At 41.6% G+C, this 24,575-nt stretch overlaps 1 long non-coding RNA gene across 1 annotated transcript in view; it reads left to right on the top strand.

Moving 5' to 3' along the window:
- Nucleotides 1-23,268, top strand: part of LOC106112762 (uncharacterized) — a 42,419-nt gene extending 19,151 nt beyond the window's left edge. The window contains exon 3 of the long non-coding RNA XR_008749308.1: nucleotides 22,715-23,268. This is a non-coding gene — a long non-coding RNA (uncharacterized LOC106112762). The remainder of the gene's footprint in view (nucleotides 1-22,714) is intronic.
- The last annotated feature ends 1,307 nt before the right edge of the window (nucleotides 23,269-24,575 follow it).

The following is a 24,575-nucleotide window of genomic DNA, read 5'->3' as shown; positions in this document are numbered from 1 at the left end:
ATTTTTTTTTATTATTCTTCAGAAAAATCTCAAGTGGTTGAACTTTTATTCCATATTGGAGTTGGGTTGTCTTCAATGTAAAGCGTTTTCCAATGACTTCCAACTGGCTGTAAGCACAGAAGGGCTGGGAAAAATTAGGTTACGTGTCATATGTATTTGTAAGATTGGTTTCTGCTGTTCTCTGTTAAGCTACACCCTTCAAATGTTAAAATAGATGAAGAAAAGGAAAGACTTGCTACACAAGTGATCATATTTATTTGCTAGGTATTATCACACTGGTCTTTTGGTATGTGGCAAGGTAGCACAGATGTCCAGTTCGTTGCCAGCTCTTGTCTGTAGCATGACGTTACTCCGCACGCTACACAACATGAGGTGCATGCATTCCAAGAGACACATGATGATATTTTAATGGGGGAAAAAGTTAATTGCCAATTGAAGTGTGAACATAGCTTTCCTAGAAATATGACTGGATGGAATATGCTTCAGGAAAATGGAAAGGGATGTTTTGTATATTTTTTATAGGACAATTGAGTGCAGTTGTGACTAGTGTCAAGTTAAAGGTTCAGCCTTCTTGGCGTTTGCATGGGAAGCCGTACGTGACTGTCTTCTATCGTTTCAGTTCTGTGGCTTCATCCACATTGCAGCTGAGCAATGTGATTCTGTGCTGTTTAATATTGCCCGAGTAACACAGAAAAAGCCTGTAATGCAGGCTTTGCCTGTGCTTTGGGTGATGTATAGCATCTTTAGTCATACTGTGCCAGTGTAAGTTGAGAGGTGCAGCGCATAACCTGGTCTGCTGTCATACTAAAGGACAGCTGTCACACTTCTTGTCCCCATTATAGGTAAAGAAACACACAGTTTTGAGTTGAGCAATAAGGAATAAATTTTGAACGTTAAGCATGGCATTCTATGGTGCAAGGAAAAAAAAGGTAATAAAATGTAAATGAGAGTGTGCTATGGAAAGCTTCTCTGGAAACTGGGAAAATTATAGGAGATTCTTCTGTTGGGGTTTGGAGAAATCGGGAGTATAGTAAGTGTGTGTGTATGTATAAAAATATTTCTTCAGTCTTGAGGGGAAGAACTAGAAGAAAATCAAAATGAAACAGAAATGGACAGAGTTGTTACAGAGAACGAAATTTCCTATGCTGGTTTGTTCTGAGCAAGTGAAATGTATTTTCATGCTTTTGTGTTGAGTTTGGAACAATTTGTATTTTCCTCACACTTTCATTTTTAAGTAGCTGATATTTATGATATGACTTTTCTATTCATTTTATAAAAACTGTATTTAAAATATACTTCAGTAAAAATGGAAAATGTATTTCTAAAGCATAAGTATACATATAAAGTTCATGTAAAGTGTAGGTGTTGAATATTTTTATTCAGGTTGCTGGTTTTGTCCACATATGAATGTGTGTATACATACATATGTAAAAGGTTAATGGATAGTCTGGATTTTCCAATATTGCGCTCTACGTTTTCAAGCATATTTTAAGGCTCAGCACGTCTCTCACATTCTGTCCCAAAGCCATAGAGACGTCTTTGTCCAAGGATGTGTATACGTTTATGGAGGGTGTGAAGTTTTTTACAATTTCCTTGGCAACCTAACAATATTTACACCACCACAGTTTTCTTATGCAGTAAACATTTGCTGTTCAGCTGGCTAGGGCATCCCTGCTCCTCTCCCTCTGAGCTGTGTGACTGTGTTATCCCAGATAACACTTTTGATTTGTCATTTACTGGGCATATGCATGGATAAAGGAGCTGTTTGATCTCTGTGGGTTTTTTTTTTCTTTGCTTCATGGAAATGCAAGCAAGAATTCTTTGTGGTCCCATAAAAATTTTGTCAGGGGTGCTTATAGGAAACAGGGAAGACTTCCCTGGCAAAATACTAATTCTGTGGCTTTTCTTGCTGCTATTTCATATTTCCTATGAGAAGTCTTCCCAAATCCTTCAAAGTCTTTTTTTCTTCATTTGCTGAGGGCTGCTTCAGTTCTTCATTCACACAGCTTTTCTGCTTTTCAGAATGAACTCTTCAAAATCCAGAAGATGTCAGCATTTGTGCCTAAGTACATAATCAGAGGATACACTCAGATAGCTGGAGGAGGGTGTCTTTGCTGAGGTCACACAAGGAGAGATGCATGCTTTTGGAAGGGCCTCTCAGGAGCAGGGGCACCAAGACTGTGAAGGTTTCTCTTCTACCTTACTTGGGATCTAGGCTGGAAAACCAGCAGGAGTCACCTTCCCTCCTCTGCAGGATGGCACTTCTCTTTGTAGTGTGCAGTGGAAGCTGGAGGCATGAGGCAGCCCTGGAAATGTAAATAAATAATAATAATAGAGAACATCATTCTTACAAAAAAAAAACAAACCCAACCCAAAAACAAACAAAAAACAAAACACAAAACAACCACAAACCAAACAACTTGGAAAACTACTAGTCAGTGAAGATTTACTTTTGAGTTTCATAATAGCTAACCCTCCTCCTCTGGCCTGGGAATGCTATTTATTTTATTTTAAAGTTAATGTAAGCCTGCATTGTAACGTAGCTAACAGTTCCAGAAGTTCACGGTTCTGCCGCGGGTGTTGGTTTGTCCCTGTGTCAATATGTGTCATTGACCACGCGGTATGAACACAGCCTGAACTTCTCTACCCCTTTTCTTCACGATTGCCTTCTGCCCCGAAGGAAGCAGCAGCAAATTATTCTTTCTGGAGGGGAGATACTTCATTATGGGAGCACACAAAAGGCAAGGGCTACCTCAGCTGGCAGAGGAAGGATAACAGGGATTGCAGGATGCCACAGAAATAAAGGGTGGACTGCTTTGCAGGATGCCTCATAAATAGAAGCGTGGACTGCAGCATTTGTTAGCGCCAAAGGGACCATACGGAGCGGGCACCGGAGCCTTGGTGATGGAGGTGTGCTCCAGCCTCCCAGCTGGTGGGCTGTGCGTGCCACGTTTGGAAAGCAAATCTGGCAAGAACATTAGGTAGTCAGAGAGGTAAACGTGTCCCACAGTCATAGTGGTAGATGAGCGCAATTTCAGCTTGCTTCTGCTCTTGCTTCCATGGGTCATTCTTTAGTTATCTATGTTGTGTCCATCCATATTAGACTGTAAGGTCCTCGGGGTAGGAACTTGTCTAAATGATGCATTGCTATGCTCACCTATGACACTGTGCAAATAATTAACTGATGTAATTATTGTCCCTGTAAAACACCCTCGCCTGACATTGCTACTAGGCAGTTACTATCATCTGAATGCATTTGTGTCAACCAGACTAAAACCTTGAATCCAAAACCAGAGGAGGCTAAGCCCTCATTCGCTAGCATGTTCTATTACTTTGAAACATTTGTCGAAAGAAACCAAAACTTTACCCGTTAAACTTCTCCTTAAATACTTCCTGGGTTAGAACGACCAAACAGCCTGGGGACCAATGCTTGTCAATGGTGAGCATCTGGGAGAAGCAGGCTCTAGCCCATGCTCTGCTAAATATTAAAAACACTTCTACCTGAGGCAGATTAAAACTTGCCAAGGTCTCACAACAGCCCTTGCTAATACATTACTTTCTATTTTACCATCTTCCAAGGTGCTCATCAGTAGAAGATGAAGTTTCTAGGGATCATGGCCTTCCACAGGTGCTGACCTCCCTGAATGCGCTGTCATGATGCTCAATGTGTTGAATCAGGCATGTTGGCTCTTGGGAATTGCCCAGATCTGGAGCTGTGGGCAATCCCTGTCCCACCTGGCTCTAGAAGAGTTGCCTGGCTTTTTCTCATCCTTTTTCTTGGTTCCCAAAGTGGTGCAGTCCCTTGAGTATACGCTGACCTTACCAGAGCTCTATATACTTGCTGCCACAGAGTTAACATGAGGGGCAAATGCTTTTCTTTCACAGATCAGAGTAGGTAAAAGATCCCAAAGCCTTGAGGAAGGAGGGTAGAGCAGTCAAAAAGCTCTACCAAAGCTCTGCTCCTGCTACCTGAGCTTTTGGGGTACACTTGAGAACTTTTTCAGTACCTTTCCTTCCCAGTGCTCCTAGCAGGTCTGCAGAGGAGCCAACAAAGTGTTATTTTTGCAGAAAAGGAGCCCTGAGCTCTTGCAGAGAGCTAACGGGGGCCTGCTGGTTAGCGAAGGTGGCTGTCAACAGAGGGAATGTGCAAAAGTAACTTTATACCTAGAATGTGCAGGGACCAAACAGCATTAGTGTTGCAGAAAACCAACACAGACGTGTGCGTGCTTGTGCGTGTGGAAGCCTCGCACCGTGGTTTCAGAGAAAGGGTGGTCTTTGCAGAGAGCCCGCTGGTGGCAGCAGGAGCTGGCTGTGCCAGGGCTGCAGTTCGCAGCCTGAAACCAGCACCCAGAGCGGTGGTCAAGCTCCGCGGCTGGAAGGGGTCATCTGGGGCTGCCGGTCACTGCATGAGTTATTGCCTTTCTTTAGCTCCAGTGGCCAGTGTAACACCTCAACAGCCCCCTAAAAGGAGGAAACAGCCCAGGTCGCCCTCTTCCTAGCTGAGCACCTCAACTGCCTAACTACAGAATCAGGCTTCTTTCACTTTGTTTACTTCTGAGTTTCACCTTCTTGGCTATCCACTGAAGTACCTTCAAGAGGGGGAATGGACTAGAATCCCCTCTGGCTTATTCCCTGCTTAGTGCTGAGGCACAGCTTGGGAGGAGGGCTGCCGTGGGTTTGTGCCCCTCTTGGGTGGAGGAGCCCCTACGCCTTAGTGCCCTTTTGCTGCCTGGGGCTCGGCGTGGGCATCTTCTGCACCGCAGGTCCAGGCAGAGGGCTCTGTTCTGGCACAAGGAGACTGCCCTGCACTTCAGTTATGGACTCGGATGCTACATCTCATCGGTTGTCCTGCAACTACATAATGCTGTGCTGTTGATCCTGGGCTGAAGAGGTCTTGCGTGTGTATAGGCACTTGATTCAAAAAGGCCAGCGAGCGTTTTGTTGCAAAATTGTACTAAATAGGCTTTGTCACATGCATGTGCTTTAGTTTTTCAGCTCTCTGGGAAGCAGGTTGGTGTTCCTCTCATTTTAAAAATGAGGCCTGACTTTCTCCTGTGGGCTACAGCAGATGGTAGCTGTGCAGAGAAGAGAGCTGTGTGCTGTCCTCCGGCTGTGCTGCCCTGTTTTGGTGTCACCTCTGTGTCAAGGTCAGAGGCCAAGCTCTGCAGCTCTCCCAAGCACATCTACAGCTCTACTGAACTCAACAGGATCAAACACTTCGGAGAGCAGAATTTGGTCCTAAATATGCAAAAGATTTAAATGGGTGATTTGAGACACCAGGACAAAAGAGAGACTTCTGAAAAGTAACAAAAGGTTGTGAAATTGCTAAGGGATTAAGTTGTTTGAATCATTGTTCCAGCTCTATTAAAAAAGGTATAAATTCATTTCAATTCTTAGCAGATTTCAAGCTGCCAGTTTCTGAGCTTTCACAACCTTTGATGTGATTCCAGCTTTCTATGATGTAAGTGGATTATTTTTTCCTTAATTCTGAAGAGGCCATTTCCCTCCCAACCCCCTCCAGAAAAATACTGCAGCAATCACACTCTAACCGAACACTGATTTTTTTTTTTTTTTTGGCTCATTGTGAATATTAACCCACTCTCCACAGTGGTCTATTTTCTGTATACTCTTTCAAGACTTGAGTGTAAGATGAAGATACCAGTGGTAAACTGCTGGTTTAAATAACAATGATCCTAAAACACACAATAGACCATGCACTCCAGTTCCAAACTGCATACATAAAGAACAGTTAATCCATCCTTTAAATACAGCCAAGTTTGGAATGGAATATGGCAGCTTCTTAGCATGCAGAGCAGCAAAACACAATGTGGGCTGCAGCATGAGGATTATTTTATCCAACTGAAAGCAAAAGGGAAATGTAGACAGGAAGAATGCAATTATGTACCTGGACTTAATCCAAGACACCTGAACTGACATTTCTGTGCTGGAGGAAACAGCCCCAGAACCTTTAAATCAGGGCAAACAGTCCAGACTGTCCACCTTGTGCAGTGGCAGGGACCTCCAATGGTACCAGGGTCCTTCCTGCTGACATGGATAAGTAGGATCACTGCAGGTTCAGAGGAGACATCTGCCTATTGAACTAGTGGTGTTACAGCCTGTCTATTTCTAGCATGGTAATGCCTCTGATGGGAGCAATACAAGTTGTGAGAATTGCTGAAATCACAGTGCAGACAAGTGCGGTCGAAGATATTCGTGTGTATTTGGGACCAAAAATGATACAGCCTTTAACAGAGCACTGCAAGGGCAAACTTTGTACTTTCTCCATTTCGGACAGGTTGTACTTCCTTGTGGAGCATCAGCACCTTTTAAATTACACTGGCAACCAATGCCCCAAAGGGTCTGGTGGAGCATCCAGGAGCAGGGAGATGCAGAAAGCTTCATATGGGTGCTAAGGAAGAGCAACTACTCTGATGGGGCTATGACGGGGTGGACTTTCCTTCTTGGTGACTGGCACACTCTACAATGTGTTGTACTACAAGCCAAGGAGCTTGGCTCTTGTCTAACCCTAAAGAGTGGTTTAATTTTGCAGTGGAGCACAATTGCTGCAGATTAACCTCTTAGAGTAGACAACCTGCTTTGTCTTGCATAGCACTAAGTTTGTACTATCATGGCAGAGATGTGGAGAATTTGGGCAAATGCTCCTCTGGCTTCTCTGGTATGAGCTAACTTACAGGTGTGCTGAGGATCACCTCGTGCTGCTCTGGCAATGTTTACATTTAGAGTTTTCTGTGCTGTAAGCAACGTCTTTGGGCTTTCTGTACTAATTGCAAAAGTTGCTCTCATGAGCAAAACAGCAGTTTGTGAATTTAGATGTTTAGCTCTTACAAACGCCTTATCAGATTTTAATGAGCAATCGTAACAAGTCTCATTACTTGAGACTCACCAGTGATTCTCCTCTGATTGCTCTCCACTTCTTAGGGAAAGTCAGTACACAGGCTGTGAAGCTGATACTGCTGTGGTAAGTACATGCCTAATTTTGGGGATAGGTAGGAGTTTGGTTTTTGTGGCATGGAAAACGTTTTCTCTGCATAAGCATTTAATGAAAGAACTCAAATGCTGAGCAGATATGATTAATGTGCATTAGTGCAGACCTAAATTTTAGAAACAATTGAAAGTGGAAGCTTTGTGCTAAAGATACGTCCAGCTACCTTCAGGATGTTTTTCCTTAGGGAAAAGGATTGTTTAGTCTAACACCCCGTGTGCACTAGATGGCGCTATTTTATAGCGTGTGCAACTGTCATTTGTCCTCAACTGAGTTTATTACTGTGCAGGGAAGTTAGTGCTCAGACAGTGGTTACATTTGAAATACTGGTAAACAAAATCAACGTCTTGCACAGGATCTGATTACTGTCATTTAATATACAAACTGGCAAAATACTGAAACAACACTTGGTTAGGGATTTTGGCCTGGAAGCTGAAACCAAAGTCCATAGCTGAAGCTTTAAATCACACAAGCTAAACAAAAAATCAACGTTTTTGGAAGGCTTATACGGACCTTGAACCCTCACAACCCTCCGTAGCCCTTGGTCTGAGCAGCCATAGAAGCCGTGCAGGAGCATGACACCAGGGACAAGGAAACCCTATAGACATGCATGTATACCCTATATACCCTTGGGTGCTAACTGCCATCACCAGGCTCTGGATTTGCCCTAGAATGTACAGCATAACCATATGCTGCCTGGCTTTGTAACTTCACCGTGCTCATCTGTAAAATGAGGATTTCTCTTTATTTTCCCTCTTATTGGATTAGCTTGTAAACTGCAGCTACATTCAAGTTTCCCCTTTTTTTGGTTGGGGCCTCGCGACTGCTATTACTATGAATAATGCTACGTCGTCATGATGTATTATGGTCCCCAAATAGCCATAAGCTATATAGGAAACTGTGTCCCAGGATAATACTGGGTTTTTTTTACAGTCCAAGTAGATTTTCATCTGAATAATATTAGGATTCCTTTTGCAGAATAGCAGATGCTAGCTGTCTAAATTAAGTATACCTGAACACGGAATGACTTTGAGTTCCTCATTACTCTATAGCACCAAGTGCTAATGTCACTGATAGGGCTGTGAGATGATGAGAGTGAGATCCAGCTATTTCCCCCCTGCCCCATGACACGGAAAAAGTTTTTGGCGGCTCTGAACTACCAGGTCACATTCACTTGCAGCCCTTCTAGGGTTTGAAACTGGCAATCCATCAGTGATGGACAAAAGCAGTAACCTAGTGAGCCACCAAAGCACTCCTGAGAGCCAGTCTGCGAGCATTTCTGAGGCCAGGGTCTGTCTTCCTCCCTCACAAAGCCATTTCCATTTGGTTTTGTTCACTAGGTGGCACAAATGCGTAACGGATTGATTTGGGAAAGTTTTCTCTGCAGTTTTACCGTTGATGTTGTAAATGTGTCCAGGGTAATTCTGAATGCGTTTCAAGAATGATTTGGGGCTCCAAATTTCATTTTTGAAGGAAGACCCATACTGATACGTTCACCGGGGATGAGCCAGCGCGCTGAGTTTTAGCAATCTGAGCAACGCTTCCTCCAGTGCTTTGCATTCATGTCCCTCATGTTCATCAACACCTTTCTTCCCTTCTTGGTCTTCTCCCAGGCTGCAGAACCAGGGCAAGACAAATTTTCACTAAAAAACTTGCGTAAAGATGGAAATGCACATTTTTCTTAATTGAAGGGGCAAAATTCTTGGGGAAAAACTTCAAATTTTCTCAGGTTTTATATTCTCATCCACCTGTAAAAAATGTTACATGTAGATAATTAATTACTGGGACTTTATCTCCCATGCCTGCCACATTCAGAAGTAGAATAAATTGGCAAAAAAAGCAAAGATTTACCAGGAAGATGCATTTCTTGACCCTTGTTTCTCGTGTACTTTTGCCAAGACAAAACTTCAAAATGGAAAATGATCAGCTGAAAAGAAAGAGAAATTTAATTTTCCAGTTTCAGTGAGGAAGCTGGATGTGTCAGGGAACCAAATTTGTTTGTAGAACTTTTTTAAAAATAAGTACATCAATACTGAAAAAAATCCCATCAATTCCAGTCATTGGGGGGGGTGGGGGGGCGGGGGGAGGGGAAGTGAAGAAAGCCCCTAACTGGGTAGCAAGAACAGTGTAAACCGGACAGCATTAGAAGGAACACCAGTAGATGCAACAGATAGTAGCAGTGTCATTCCTCACCTGTGGTTTGGCTGGACGGAGGGAGCGGGGGCAAAGCCAGTGGCACAAGGATGGGAGCTGGCCTGCCTGCCAGCCATGCCACCACTCTCGGAGCTAGAAGGATCAGGCTGGAGATAGGCACTTTAGACTTCGTTCAGTGTTTGAGGTTCCTTTTCTGGCTTGGCAATACAGGTTGGCTTAGTATGTGTGCATTTACAAAGTGCTAGCATAAATCACAAAAGGTATGTGCCCTCTACTCCTTTCTCTAAGGATCTAATTTACTACTTAAGATTTCCACAGCTTCACCAAATTGGTGTTTTCCAAATATGACTTTTTTGTTTGTTTGTTTGACATATATTTACATACATATATACACACATTTTATTTTCTGGCTTGATAAAGTTCTTTTTGTTAAGGGATAATGAGCTCTTGGGTTTCTCTCTCTACCTCCATTGCTTAACTGAGAATAATAGAGGTGATGTGATTTCAAAGTTAAGGGTGAGTGCGAGACCTGCTGACTCATGAGGTTTGTGCTATGAATGAGGAGGGAGCAGGCAGTGGCAGAAAGCCACCACAACCATTAAAAATGCAAGTGGAATACTGAAGGTAGGGAGGGAGGGCTCAGGCTTTGAAAACGAGTAACTTAAACATTTTCTTTCCAAACATCTGTAAATTGTTAGTCTGATTTATTTTGAATTAAAAAATCTTTTTTAGCAGACTGACTGCTTATTTTAATTTCCAGCCATTAGACTTTTCAGCCATTTGTATTAGATGCTGTGCCATTGCCTTTGAAGCGGGAGGCAGGTGCCCCCTGCTCATCAGGTTTACTTGGGCCCTTTAGCAATGACTCCTGGATTTTTTTTCTTCCTCTGTGGACAATACCCTTCTACTTGTCTGATAAAGTCCTTGAGGCTGCCTGCTGCCCCTCTTGAGGCTCTGATACAGTTTTCAGTCCTGCTGAAAACAGCGTTAGCTCGCTTCCGAGGCCAGTCAGATGAATCAGTGTCTTGATTTAAAATAATGTTGCCAGATGCTATAACAAATGTGGGATGTCTGCCTCTGTGTGGAAGTAGCCAACATTACAAAAATTAATTAAAAAAGCAGCACTTTCCCCAGTGTTTCCCCTTCACTATTGGTATTTTGCTTTTGTTACAAAGCTTATGTTTCTTCAGTGAAATTACTTTTTTCTGGAAATCCCAAACTCACCTTGTGTAAGCATTTTCACCTCTAATTTCAAAAAGATTAATGGAAGGAAGGAAATGTGTTGGATTATATCTCTACCATTCACTTTGGTAGCTGATACTGACTGTAGTTCAAGTAAATGCCTGTGATACTGAGTTTGGTGTTCTGACAAGTGAAATAGCTGGGCTTGATTTCTCTTTTTTTTTTTTTTTTTTTCTTTTTTGGTCTGTGGCTGGGTAAGAACTTCCAGATAGTTCAGATCTGTGCTTGATATGACCTTTCTAGCAAATATGTATAACCCTTAAACTTGGTAAACATTTAGATCTGAATCTAGTTAGACTCATTTCTAGCTGAAATTGTATGCTGCAAAAGAAGAGTTAAACTTTTCTATAGATGATCAAGTTCAGCATCAGATGATCCACCTACCTATAAATTTCAAGTAATCTAATGCTGCTGAATTTTCCTTATTTTCAGGCCAACACCATAGGCATTAATATTATTTTATCCCAACCTATGAAATTCTTCCTTGGCATCTGAAACCCTTCCAGTTTTGCTTGAAAGCAGTAGCGAACTCAGCAGAGCTTTGGATGAACGACTTATTTTGGCACGTCCCAGAACTTACTCATCTAATAAAAGCCTGACCACCCTACAACTGAACCCAATATAGGCTGTGGCAATGACACCACAGGGTGTTTCACTTTTTGTGATTACTCTTCTCAGTAGCGCAAAGGTCTTTTGGGCCAGGACTGGTTTTCTGTTGACCATGGCCAGCAGAGAGTAAACGTATTTCCAATAAATGACTTGATCTCTGAGTGTTGTTAAGTTTGGATATCATAGTAGCAAACATGCATTAAAGTTTCTCCATTCAGGTCTCCATTCTGCAGACTCCCTTAGATGCTTGCCCTTGTAGGCAATATGGGCACCATGGTTACGTGGGTTTCATCAGGAATAGTATGATGAACATCTTGCCGTGTCTGGGGAAGTATTTAGTTAACATGTAAGTGAACAAAAATTCCCTCTGTCTCTGCCCATCTCCTCTGAACATTTGACAAAACATAGACTGACAGATTCCTGAGCAATCCTCCAAGACAATGGGTACCCCAACATTTTCCCAAAACTTCCCCTGTTCTTCCTTCTGTGACAGGTCCTAAGCTGTAGAGCTAACAGACTGCTTCCACCTAATACAAATATGACAAGTGCAGGATAAACTCAATGGAAATCCACGTGAAAAAATTCAGTGACAGAAATGTGCAAACATAGATTGAAAAAGTGTCTGTCTCTAGATTTTTCAGTGCTATTTATACAGTGTTTTGGGGGCCCTCAGAATTGAGGGATTTGGGCAAATTACTTGGTGTGGAAAGTGTTTAATGACTAAACATAAAATGCATCAGAAGCACTATTGGGTCTGAAAAGGTTAGGTCTGGATAACTTTAGTCATCCCTTTTATACAGAAGTTGGACTGAATATTTTGCAAGATCAGGTTTTGCCATGTTATTTCTATTATTCCCCTCCCTTCAATCCGTATATTGCAGTAACTTTTCTTTCTTGTACCGTTTCAGATTTTTTTTTTTTTTTAAACCAACCTTTCTGGAAGCTCATAGTTTGATTTATGCAAAGTTACGGTTGAAGTGTGATATGGATATGAATCAGGCAATGCAGCTCTATAAGCTACTGAATGTTTTATGATGTTGTACTCAGAAACTGTACTTTTGCAGAGAGTGGTGGACGAAAAGCACCTCAGCAAATCCGAGGGAATCCTAGGAGTTTTGCAGGGAGCATGAGTGACTTTCCCACATCTTAAGCAGCTGGCTCTTCCCTCCTATCAGCCTCCCATTAACCATTCCAGCAGCAATGGTCTTGCTGGCCTCTGATGCACTGACAAGATTGTATAACTTAAGAGCTTAGGGAAACCCACAGTAGTTGCTGCAATTTTTTCTTCCAGCTTAACTAATGGCTTTTGAAGTTGGAAATCTGTGCCCTGAGTGTGATGGATTTTGTTTGGAAATTGATCCCAGTGGATAATTCATTTAAAAGCGTTCCTAGAGACCAGACATGTCCAGGGAAACCTACTTAAAGCAAGGCTCATCTCAACATACAGAGCCAGTGCAGAGATGAGAGAAAGGATCCTTACATGTTAAAAAGACTCATGTATATTTAGTGTGTGCACAGTCATGCTGAACGATTCTCAAAGCCGCCTCCTTCCTTTTTTTTTTTTTTTTTTTAACTTCATACATCATTCTTTGAGCTGTCTTTGTATGCTCTCTTTCCCATGGCACTTGGCCAAGAAAGAGGACACAGGGCTACCCTATAATGGGAATCCAAGAGGAAAAGGTCAGTCACTCTCAGCCCACAAAAGAGGACTTATCAATCAGTTGTCAGACCAGGAGGCCAGGGCATCCGATGTTAAAGAAGTCTGAAACAGGTCATCATCAACACCTCGCAGCTCTTCTGTAGCAAGTGTGTGGAGGATGTGGGAGGGAACCGAGCTAGCTCTTTCTTCAGGTCTGAGAGAAAGTATCATTGTTGAAAAACCTTTTGATAAACTGTCTTGCAGTTCCAGTAAAAACTGTACATGAGGACAACTGTCTGCAGGGTTAGGCATCTTGGATCAGCAAAGGGAGGGGACGCGTGGGGATGGTGGAGAGTAGGGAATGCAGTTAAAGGGTTTTAGAAGAACAATTCTCAGTCTCCTCTGTGCTCCTAATTGTTCAAATAGCTGCTCTTCTGGTGGAAGATTTTTTCCATGTTTGTGTTCACAATCTTGCCACCAATCACACAAACCAAAAATTGTCTGGGAATGTATGTACAGAGCAGCAGTTGCAGCCAGCAATTCTCAAAAGGTATTGGCGCACCAAAGCTAGTATGTAGAACTTTAATGCAAGCTGGGTAACTCAAATCGAAGATGCAAACAATAATGTGAATAATTAACTCTGGGGAGGTTCACATCTGTATCTGAAATGTTCCAGCTGCCCTCTCCATGTGTACAAAAGACTGAACCATAGTGCTGGTTCCAAGCAGACATAATCTGGGAAAATTCAAGGCAACATGTAATCTTCCCTACTGGCAGACTTCTCCTGAAAGAGAACAAAGAAAACTGCAGATGTGAACTCCAGGAGCATTATGGACGTTCGTGGTTTTAATATGGATGCTATGTGTACAGTTCTTTTTAAAGAAAACAGAGAGCAGAGAGAAATGTTAAACTTCAGTCAGAGGGAGACTTTAAATCCATTTAGGTAGGTACCATGGTACAGATTGCTCTATTAAGGGCAGTTGGCCCTGAATCTATTTATATATATTTATTTATATATGTAGAGGAGAGGTTTGCTGCCTGGAGTCAGGCCTTGCGTGACTTCATCCATGATGCCATTTCCTGGGTTCATTAGGGATCATTTTAGTCTTGCAACACCTAATATTAAATTGAGTTTAGGCAGCAAGTACAAAGCTAAGGCTAGCGTAGATTCTGGTCTCATTTTGTTAAAGTATCTGTTAATGGCCTAAGGAGAAGGGTTTGGGTTAATCCAGAGATGGACTCAAGATGCTGCCAGTCTTGAATCTGGACACACATTTAAAAGCTCCAGCGTGGGGTGGGTGGAGGGTTACTTGGACCATTATAAATATTTCAAGATGATGAATAAACAAAGGATAGATATTTTGATTTCATTCCACTTCTGTTATCAGCTGCCAATTCTTTACAGTCCCCGCCCTAACTCTTCAGGCTAAAGCCAGACTGCAGAACTGTTGTAAACCTCCTCCTGACACTCTCTGCTATGACAATTGTTAGACTGAATCAGTTTGCCACGTCTCCTTTGGCTACAGCTGAAAGTGTTCATGAGTCACTGCTCATCTAGGTAACATCTCTAATGTACTCCTGAAGTGAACAATAGGTTTGATTGCCTCTTGTAGCTGATAGGCATCGTCCTGCGCAGGAACATTGGTGATGGAGAGGGAAATCCGCTTGAGGACCATGTTGTGCTGACCTGTGGTGGACTGAGGTGTGCTTCTTACTTATCTCCAGTGCTGCTTTGGGATGAACAACCACGGCTGTCTTCTCACAGAAGACCTTGTTTAATGTTTCTTTCTAGTAGTGTCACTGCCTAAGCCACTAGGGAAACCATGGGCAGTGTTTCTTGCTAATAAACCATTCAGGTGCTCTCCTGGAGAGAAGACATGCTGACAAAGTTGTGTTTTTTTTTTTTTTTTTTTAAAAGGGGGGGGGGGGGGGAAGAAAAAAAGAAAAAAGAAATGAAAGGAAGGAGTGGGAAATACAAGAAGTTTTCATGAGTGTTTTGGGTTTCTGGACTGTACCTTCAAGCATGTCTCTGAGTTGATTTGCAAGCAGAGAGAAGCCTGTGCTCTGAAGCAGCCAGATGTGAACCAGCTGTAAACTGAGAGCGCTGCGGCTGTGTTGGGGAAGTGTTGAACCTGCAGTAGTCTAAACCTGGCTTTCAGCAGGAGTTGTGCTCACTGCTGGGCTAACCATGATGGTATGATTTCATGTGTGGAGCTGGCAGGCCTGGAGAGCACGAGCAGAGCCACTGTACTTCAGTCCCCAAAACACGATGCAGATATGCCCTTGTGCTGGTAAGAAATGCTGGAATCTTTCCCCTGCTGGCAGTGCTGGGTTTACTGCCCAGAGCAATCCATTAATGCAAATGGACATATCCTACTCTGTTACATCCATGGGTGTCCAGGACATGTATGATGACCATCCATGAGTGAAAGGTAGCATTACGTTCAAAATTTTGTTCTGCAGAAAGAAAACATACCTTGTATACAACATCAAGTATTATTTTTGTAACTGAATTGCTATCAGTATAATTAACGAATAATTATTAGTCAAGATCTAAATAATAGAGAAAAGAAAAATAGAGTACACTTCTAGAATATATCTCAATAATGATGCAGTTAAAATTGCTATATGCACACCCCCTTGTACCTGCGCTTTCTCTGCTGTTATGCACGCCCCTCGGCTGCCCTCAGGATCCTGAAGTCACTGGTTTCAGTCTGGAAGTGGAGTTAGTATATCTTCAGTGTCCTAAGTCCTACACATGGAAGGCTATGATGATGGTGTTGAAGGCTTTTTCCTCTTAGTCTGTGGTAGATTTATATCTATATATTGTACATCTACAGTTTTAGATTTTTTTTTCTAACATGTTTTAACGCTTGGCTTTTTTTTTTCATTAGTCTGCACCTCCACATTACACCCAAATTTGCTGTTTGGAGTGTCTTGCATCTATTAGACGCTTTTTTTTTTTGTTCACTTTATTCCCCCTAGTACCAGTTTTACACATTTCCCAAGTCTGCAGTTCTTTGACTGGTGAGATGTTTACATCCCCTGGTCTCTAGTGCTGTCTTGTGCCTGCTCTCCAATCGTCCCATGCCTCACACTCATCTACTCTTTGACCTGCATCCTCACTTTCAAGTCTTCTGCTGCCATACCTTGCCTTTATTCACCTAAACTGTACTGTTATTCTAGACGTTTCATTCTATTCATTCTTTGCTACAGAAGAGCTACTGGTGACAATTACCTCTTATAAAAATGGTGGTTGTATGACATCATTAAACAAAGATAAGCAAAATAAAACAGATACAGCAATTGCCACCAAGTCATTAAAAAAATTACTTTTACAAGGGAATAAAGCTGCAAGAAGGCTCTAGGCAGGCTGAGACAGGTCCAGACAAGGCTTGCAGCATTAGTATGAAACTTGTGGTCTGTTGCTAGATATAGCAATACTGTATTTACTGAGTTTTAATGAGGAGGAGTGTGAGGTCATTGGTGGTAGTTAACCGCACCTTGCATGCTCTTTGTCCATCTTTGTTGGAGCAGGAGCTTCAGCTACCTGACAGTTGGCTCTTCTGCTTTCTTCTGAAGGATCCCTGCATTTCCAGGGGACCTCCAGCCCTCCATAACCTCATGGGTTATGAGGCATGAGGTGGTGCTGCTCACTGTTGTGGCTCAGAGGAATATAAGAATTCAGGTTTTCCGGCTCCAAAACATTCACTTCTTGTGAATGGTAACGAATCAACTGATATTTGCTGTTAGTAGCAAAAGGTTTTTGACAGACTCCTCGTTGTGTATGTTAAGGGACATTTTTCAGAGGCACACATGTAATTGGCATAAAGCACTGGAGGACTGTGTCTAGGTTGTGTCCAGATCTATAAATGTGCAGGAATCAGGTTTTCCATCTTACATTTTACTTCGTTACGTAGGAAAGCAGCAGGATCTGTGTGTGTTGGTTTCTTTTTTTTTTTTTTTTCTCCCCACCCAGATGTTATGAGAGGATACTTAATCAGTCTGCACAATCCCTAGGAAATATCCCGCTTGCACGAGGAAAGGACAATGCGTGACAGCCTCTGCACATTCCAGTTGGGCGGGCAGTGCTTTTGTCTGTTCTTTCATTTCTTTCTCAGGTGTGTGGCTATCTTTCATATCCAGCACAGTTCCGTTTCTCGGCTCAGTCAGGCACTCAACCATTTTGCCTAATTATATCTGATGTTTTACTCATAGCATTATGCTCTTCTTCAGAGGAAATGAAAAACAGATTGTCTCCTTGGCAGCAAAGAGTAACGAATGTGCTGCATAGAATAGCTGTTAGATGAAAAAGGGCCACAATCGGCCTCCATGCCAACCAGCGCTAAAGACACTGACAGAGAGGAGGCTGCTCTTAAAGCTGCCCCCTTGACATATAAAATTGCTCTGAAGTAAAGCTAAGGTTACTTTCCTGAGATGGAATTGTGGATATTTGACTAGGCAGAGGGTATTGAAAAATTTCCAGTAGGTTCTTAAAAATTATTTCAGTGACATTTCATTAAAATAGATAATAAAATGCCATGCTTCGGTAAGACTGAAAGACATTTCCTTATCTGGATATGTGTTTGTATTTTGGCTTTTTTTTTTGAGGCAAATTTTATTTATTAATTGGATATGTTGCAATTAAAAATAATGAATCTCTCTCTGAAAGCAAATATATATATGAAAAAAGCAAAATCAAATTAGATGCTTCACTTTTCGAAGCAGGGTATTTTAGTGGACCTGATTTTTTTTTTTCTTATTGTAAGTTTTGCCTCACAGGAAAATTGGGGTATTTGTCTGTTTTTAATGCTTGGTACAATTCCCTCTACCCTACTGAACTGAGACTCGAATTTGGCTAGTTTTGTGATTGTAATGGTGTCTATGCTATCTATGTGTTACCGTTTCATAAGGTATTTCAGATTCCTCTTATCCATATTACCAAGAAGCATTTTATTAAGTGTGAATTAAAGTAGGTGAATGTTCATGACTTTTTATAGAGGAGGCACAATCCAACACTTGATTTACTTCCTTTAACATTTGCAGTTACTATTAGATCAGAGTCACAAAGATGGAAGAATGAGCAGAAAAGCTGTCACAAAAAGTACTTAGCTTCGTGTAATTCCATCCCATTCTATTCCATCCTATAATGACTGTCAGGCTGTCTTCCAGGAATGGTGGCTGAGTGCCTCTGGGGACTTCCAGTGCTTTTTCCTGAGGAGATTCAAACAAGGGGAAGCCAGAAGTCCTTCACTGGTGCCCAGTGTAGACAATTCTGCTCTATAAATCCTTTGGTGGACTGAATTTGACAACATTGTGATGTGCGTTAGGCAACCTTTCTTTCTGGCATCGCTGCTGTTCTTCTTCCACTGTTACCTATTCAGTGAGAAATGTGAAACTCATGAATGATGGTTGCATGTTCTGTTGGTTATGCTGGTGAAACAGAGAGTTTTCGTATGACTTGACATACAGTTCTGCTTCTGCTCGCAGTGCACTCTGTTTGATACCTTCATAGCATATGTTGGGAACTGCGTTTCACATTTCAAGGAATCTGCAGTGATAGCTTGGATTGGGCAAGCCCAAGCAGAAGAGCCTGTAGAATTAGGCTCATCACACCAGGAGAGGTGGTGGTGGAGGTCTCTATTCCATCCCATTCCAAATGATTTCTCATTAACTTGATGAAAGGGAGCAGAAAATAATTATTTTTCTTATTGTGCTAGTAAGTTGCCCAAATATTTTGTTAAACCGAGTTTATGAGTCTGAATGTCATCACCGCAACCATGCTGAGTTTCAAGAATATGTAGTTCTTGGTTGTTTATTCTGGGATTTATTTTTTTTGTTTTGTTTTGCTTCTTTGTGTTAAGCATCTTAACTAATTTTACCTGCTATGCCAGCTCAGTACTAGAGACAGGATTGTTTATATCTATCTGGTTTCTTAACCAAAAATGTCTGCTTTTTTTTGGTATTGACTACTAAACCATTTTATTACTGCATCTGTGCAGATAAACTTTCTTCTGCTTTTTCACTGCAGATCTGACATAGCACTATCTTGCACCTTACCTTTTGCTTACCCAGACAAATCCTGGCCTTCCATCATTACATTAGAGCGCTGTGCAAGTGAGATGCTCATAAACTTTGCCTATCCTTCCTTTACTAGCTAGAAAGCTTCATCAAATATATCTTGTTCCTGTTATCAGTCAGAGAGCTCAGTCTCCAGCTAGATCATGAATTTCAGCTTTGAATTGCCACTACTACTCTTTCTTATTAGAAATATGTCAGAGAAATGCATTTTTGTTTGTATGTGCAAAAAATTGCTGGGTTTTTGGCTGGAAATGGAAAGTAGAAATCAGAATAAAAAACATTACCTCGCAGATTCTCAAAGTCCTGCATCGGGCTCCTTTTGGTTGGGGCACGCTGCTGCAGTGGCTGGGTTATCTCTGAACCAGGCTCCTCTGACCTGCGATACCTCATCAAGACAAGTGCTGATGGGAGTGCCCTGTGACTGCTCACCTTGCCTCTGAAAGCTGAACACCAAGGTCCGTCATGGCAAAGTAAAATCTGGCTTAAACTGTCCTGGAGGAGGATGGACAGCTATGACTACATGGCCATTAAAGGGACTGGGACAGTAACTCGAAATCAGGACATTTTTTATACCTAATGCTTTTATTGAAAAGTTATCATCTATGGATTTCTTTTTTTTTTTTTTTTTGTTTCGTTTTGCTTTGTTTTTTTTTCCTGGCTTTGCTTCTGATGTTACCGCTTTGGTAACCTAGTAGTTTGCCCTTGCAGAGTAAGGGGTTTATATTCCCATCTCTTCATATCTGCTGGGTTTTCTAGGTGAGTTGCTGAGTTATGCAAAGAGACCTGAGACTGTGGCAATACTTTTAGACCCTGTCCCTCTCCAGCTTCTCTGCTCCCTGTCCAGCTTCTGAATAGCAGTACCAAGTCCACCACTGCGAAGGCAGGCAGTGTCTCAGCACCAGAAGGATATGGCAGTGCAGGGACCTGCTGGGAGAGAGCTAGGTTTGGCCACCACTCTATCACATGGCAAAGGTAAGGAGAGGAGAGTAGTCTCTCATAATGCTGGAGATAGTAGCTATGTTGTGGAAAGAAAAGAAATATTGATTAGATCTGGAGATTTTACAGTGTAGGGATTATGTCCTGTAAACAATGCTTTGTTGTCCTCCACAAAGTTTGCTCTAACATGAGCTTAGGATGGCTGGTGACACTTTCCAACTTGTAAACAAAGCATATGGAATGGAAAGAAAATGAAGATAACACTGAAGTTTATCTTAATCTGAAGTTAACCACAAATGAAAGAGTTGCATGACATACCAAAGATTTGGTGTGCTTGTAATTGCTAACCTTGTTTTAAAGAGCAGCAGGGACTCATTCTTAATAGCTGCTTCAGTTTTCCTTTTTGTGTATTATTTTCTGAAGTTATGTTTTTATGCAGTGAATCCATCTCAGAGAACAAAAGCCTTTTAAAAAGTTTTTTTTTCATTGTCCCATACAGCCTCTGCCTTTCTACCTTCATGTTCAAATCATGTTGACATATCCACACAGCTGAAGTTGGCATTTTGACACATGTACGCATCATTTTCATCTGCTTCCTGGGGCTGACTCCAATGCCTGAGGTTTCTTTTAACACTCTGAAAAGCCTCTGGCTTTGTGCACGGCTGCATTCCTAAACAGTATACCAACTCTGAGGTTCAGGCAATGTTTACTTTGAGAAAGAACTTTTTAATATCAAAAGGAAAACAGTCCTCCTACATTCCATGTAGGTAGATGCTATTTGCCATTAAAAAAATAATAAAGTAATAATAATGATAGATGAAATTACTGGTTCGGAGGAATAGTCCTAATTACAGTTGAATCATGGCTGTGGGCTGACAAACAGGTAAGCACAACTTGTTTTGCAGAGTCAGGCATGTGATTAAGAATATGTCTTCTTGCTCTGCCCTTCATGAAAACAGGAGGACGTATTTCATTTTTATTGGAGACCTACTTAATATTTTCAGCCTTGGGGAGACTGGCTATAATGGGACAAATCGTTATCTAGTTTAAGTCCAGACCTCTATAGTGATAATCTAACTGTTGACTTATCAGCAAAGGATGTGGACCGGCGTAGAGTAATTTTTAATTAACAGTTCCTCTACAATTCCTCTACAGACCAGTACATCTGAAAGATATGTTGTTGATGGCTCTCCAAGGCTGAGCTGACTTCAAGCTGTAAGGGAAGTGACCGTTCCACTCTTGCCACTCCATCTAACTAGGTGCTTGGGCTCATCCTTTGCTTTGGCAACAGTGATCATGCAGCAAGTTAATCTGGCTAAAAAAGTTCACTTTTTTTTGGGTAAAGTTCCCATTCTGCCAGATCAGCTGATTGGTCTGTGTGATTGCAGGGCCACACTGTTGCTGGAATTTGCATGGGTAAGGCAACAAGTATGCACATGGGGTAAAGTCAAGGCACCTCACAGATTGGTATAATTTATCTGTGAAAATGCTTTACTAGATAAACAGTTGCAGACTGGGACCTTGCTCTTGCTGAAATGAGCAATAAAACTCCCATGTGGTAGGACTGGGCTCTTGCTGAATAAATCTGATGATGCTACAGAAGAAACATCTTTGCTGTCTGTGAGAAATGCATGTATCGTAGAGGTGAGGAGAACAAGAAACAGACATAATCCTTTTATTGTGCAGTTATGGTTCCCAATGCTGAGGGATTAAATCAATTATGGATAATATATGTTCTGGAAATTGAAGCATGTGGCATATGGAGCATGTGGAACACCTTCATGAGGTGGGCAGCAAGGAGCCAGGAGGGAATGGGGGAAAATGTCTTTTTGTATTTGTTGAATTCTGATCTTCAAAACCAAGAACAACGGTCGCTGGAAGAATGGTGCCATTAAGGATGATTTTAAGTTCAGGGGTTAATGTGTTATTTTCCCTAAACTTAGAAATGTGCTTTTATTTGTAAAGATTGCTTTCATGGACTATTAACTGACCATTTTGGGAACCAAGAAGAAATCTTTCCAAAGCCATATGAGGATATGTTAGTTTTACCCAGGGTGAATGTGATACAGGCACTCTTCCCTGCAAGAATGACCCTACTTATTTGTCTCCTGCTCGGCAGTTTGTTTTTGCAATAATCCAAATAGATTCAAAGGGAAGGAGGGCTGATCCATTTGTTTTCTTCCCACACAAGATGCATTTCAAGTGTTTTGCACTTTCGCAAATGTTGTGCAATCAATCTCATTCAAGGACGTGCAGTCCACAGTATTTAGTCCTGACAACTGTGCCGACGTGAAGAAAGAAGGTGCAGCTTTGTTGTTCTGAATCACTTCATAAAGACCAGCCAGTCCAAACAGATTTTATTTGGGTGTAAGGCTTTTTTTGGTGTTATTGCCAAGACGGCTTCATGCTCAATTAAAACCAAAACATGCTGAAGCCCTAAACCTTTTAGCAATTCCAGATCTGCTAATGATGTCAGATTGGGCAGTTCCCCACCGAGGAGACATCATTTATTACAGAGGCTGACATCAGTGAGAGACGATGGTTGGCTGTCAAAGCTCTTTACTGGAACATGGGAGAACTAAACTCAGTTTTCACCTTCCCCATGCAACCTTTGTGTGACCTTGATGAAACCACTCCGCTCTCGGGCTTGACATCATGGCACTTAGGGAGTTTATGACATACTCATACGCCGGATGGTACCTTCTGAAGAATGGTTAAAGTGCTACGCAGGAAGCTTGTAATCGTTGGTAATGTGCTTTTGCAATTTTAGAAGGTAGTTTAATTCTGGGTTATATGTTTGGGTAACGTTTCACCAGCTGTAACGTATTGAAATGTATCAAGTTCCACACAACACAGTAAATGTGCAAGACCACCGGGATCAAGCAGATGGATGCCTCTTTCTCGGAGCCTTCCATTTCTTCTCTAGCACTAGTTTTCCTTCACTTAAGCAATTTGAACAGAAAACAGCAGGAGTGTGTGTTTGTGCCAAATTGTCGTTTTGACGGCTGTTTAAGAAAGGTCTCTGATCATCATTAATTACATCTTTTCAGGTGCTGCAAATGATAAAATTGGGGAAATGAAGTTGATGACAACAAAAGTCAGGAAGAAGAACAGTCTATACCTTTTTCTGAACTCATTAAGTCACCCTAGAGAGTGTGGCTCCTACCAAATTTCACGATTTTGAGGTACCTGTAGTCTCAGTGCGTGTCAACCCCCACAGGCATGCTTGTGTTCCACAACTGCTTTTGATAACCAAGTGAATTTTTTCCTTAAAAATAGTAAAGCCTTCTGCCAAATGGCTGTCTGAACAATTAAATTTGAGTTGAAAAATGGAAGGAAAAAATATTCTGTTGGGTCAACCTGAAATTAAAGACTTGTGGCTTTGTTGGTTGGTGAGATCAGTTCTCATCCATCATATTTTTGTAACTAATTATTTTTCCATTCAAAATAAAATGCGTCAAGAAACATATTGTTTCGGTGAAAATAAATGTAGGTAAATTTGGTCTCAAAATGTTGCTTCAATATGGAAAATGGATTAATTCAATTTTTGTCTTTTCCAAAATTATTACTTTTTTGGCTGTTCTCATGACAGTAAGGAAAACTCAGAAATTTCAGGAGACAGCCTCTTGTGAAATTATAGTCTAACTTCCCAAGAAGGAGAGAAAGAGAGGAAACACATGATAACAGCAGGGAAGGTGCACTTTCTCAAAATTTGCTGGCATCATAGACTGGGTGAATATCTGTATTCATGTTCAGCAGTAACTTTTTTACAGAGGTGGTCCCACCAAAACTGGTCAGAACAGTATTTTATGTAAGAATGTGAGCTGCTGAAGGGTAGGAAGGGAAATATATAAGTTTGCCTTTTGCTTAATGACAGAGCTCAGATTTAGTTGGAGTGCCCTGCATATTTTTGTGTTGGTGTGGTGGATCTCCCCCCCAACCACCTCAAACTGTTAAGTAGATTTTTACCCTTTTGAGAAGCTTCTCCTAGATTTCTAGACTGCTGCCAGCATCTGGCAGAGGCCAACCTACTGCGCTTCCTGGCTGCAGTATGTGTGAGCTTTGATGTTAGCAGGATGCACAAGTGGATGCGTGCTTTTTTTCCGTGTTTACTTCGTGGCTTGTAAGGAAGAGCAACAGGTAACCAGCTGCCATGTGTAGAGTCCTTTCCTTGCCACTGCATGAGCTGGTCTTCTCACCATTTCAGATAATCTTTTTATTCTCCTGGTAGAGGAAATTATCAAAGTCAGTAGTTGACTGGTCTAAAAATAGCAACCCAAAATGTAAGAATCTCAGAGCCCAACTCCTAATGTCTATTTAGATTGTAAAGCATCCCGAGTTATTTCAAATAGTGATAAAAGGAAATATTGTCTTCCTATTAAAAGATAGAGATATTTTTGCTCTATTTAACAAAGGTGGAAGCTTTTTATATGGGTTACTTCTGTCATTGTTTTGATATGATATGTTGAAAATAAGAATTTGTATAAATACTGACTGTCTTTCCAAGACAAGTGCCTGATGGTAGAATAGCCTGCTACCCACTTTTCTTGTGCTAAGTAACATTAATATTCCAGCTTGGGAGCAGGCAAAAGAATGTCTCAGAGCTTCATAGAAGGTTATAGACTCTCTCACACCATACATTAGATGCTAAACCATGCTGGCATTTATTGTTCTGCAGACTTGTCAAATGATTTTAATGGGCTTTGTTTATCTACACTCATGCCCTAGAACTCCTGGCTAGGCTGGGCAGTGAAAGCCATGCTTGCCAGCAGTCCTGTGGTGTGACTGAAGAGCAAACAATGCATCATGCTCTGCTTTGAAGGTGCTTACAGCCATGGACAACATTGCCTAGACAGGCAAGGGATGGTTGCAGAACCAAGCTTGCTGTAACCTCTGTATTTCACTGTGTAG

The sequence above is a fragment of the Falco peregrinus genome, chromosome 11 (assembly GCF_023634155.1).
Source record: "Falco peregrinus isolate bFalPer1 chromosome 11, bFalPer1.pri, whole genome shotgun sequence".
In the NCBI taxonomy this organism is placed as follows: Eukaryota; Metazoa; Chordata; class Aves; order Falconiformes; family Falconidae; genus Falco; species Falco peregrinus.
Note: the sequence above shows the minus strand (reverse complement) of the source record. Positions and strands in the feature narration are given on the sequence as shown.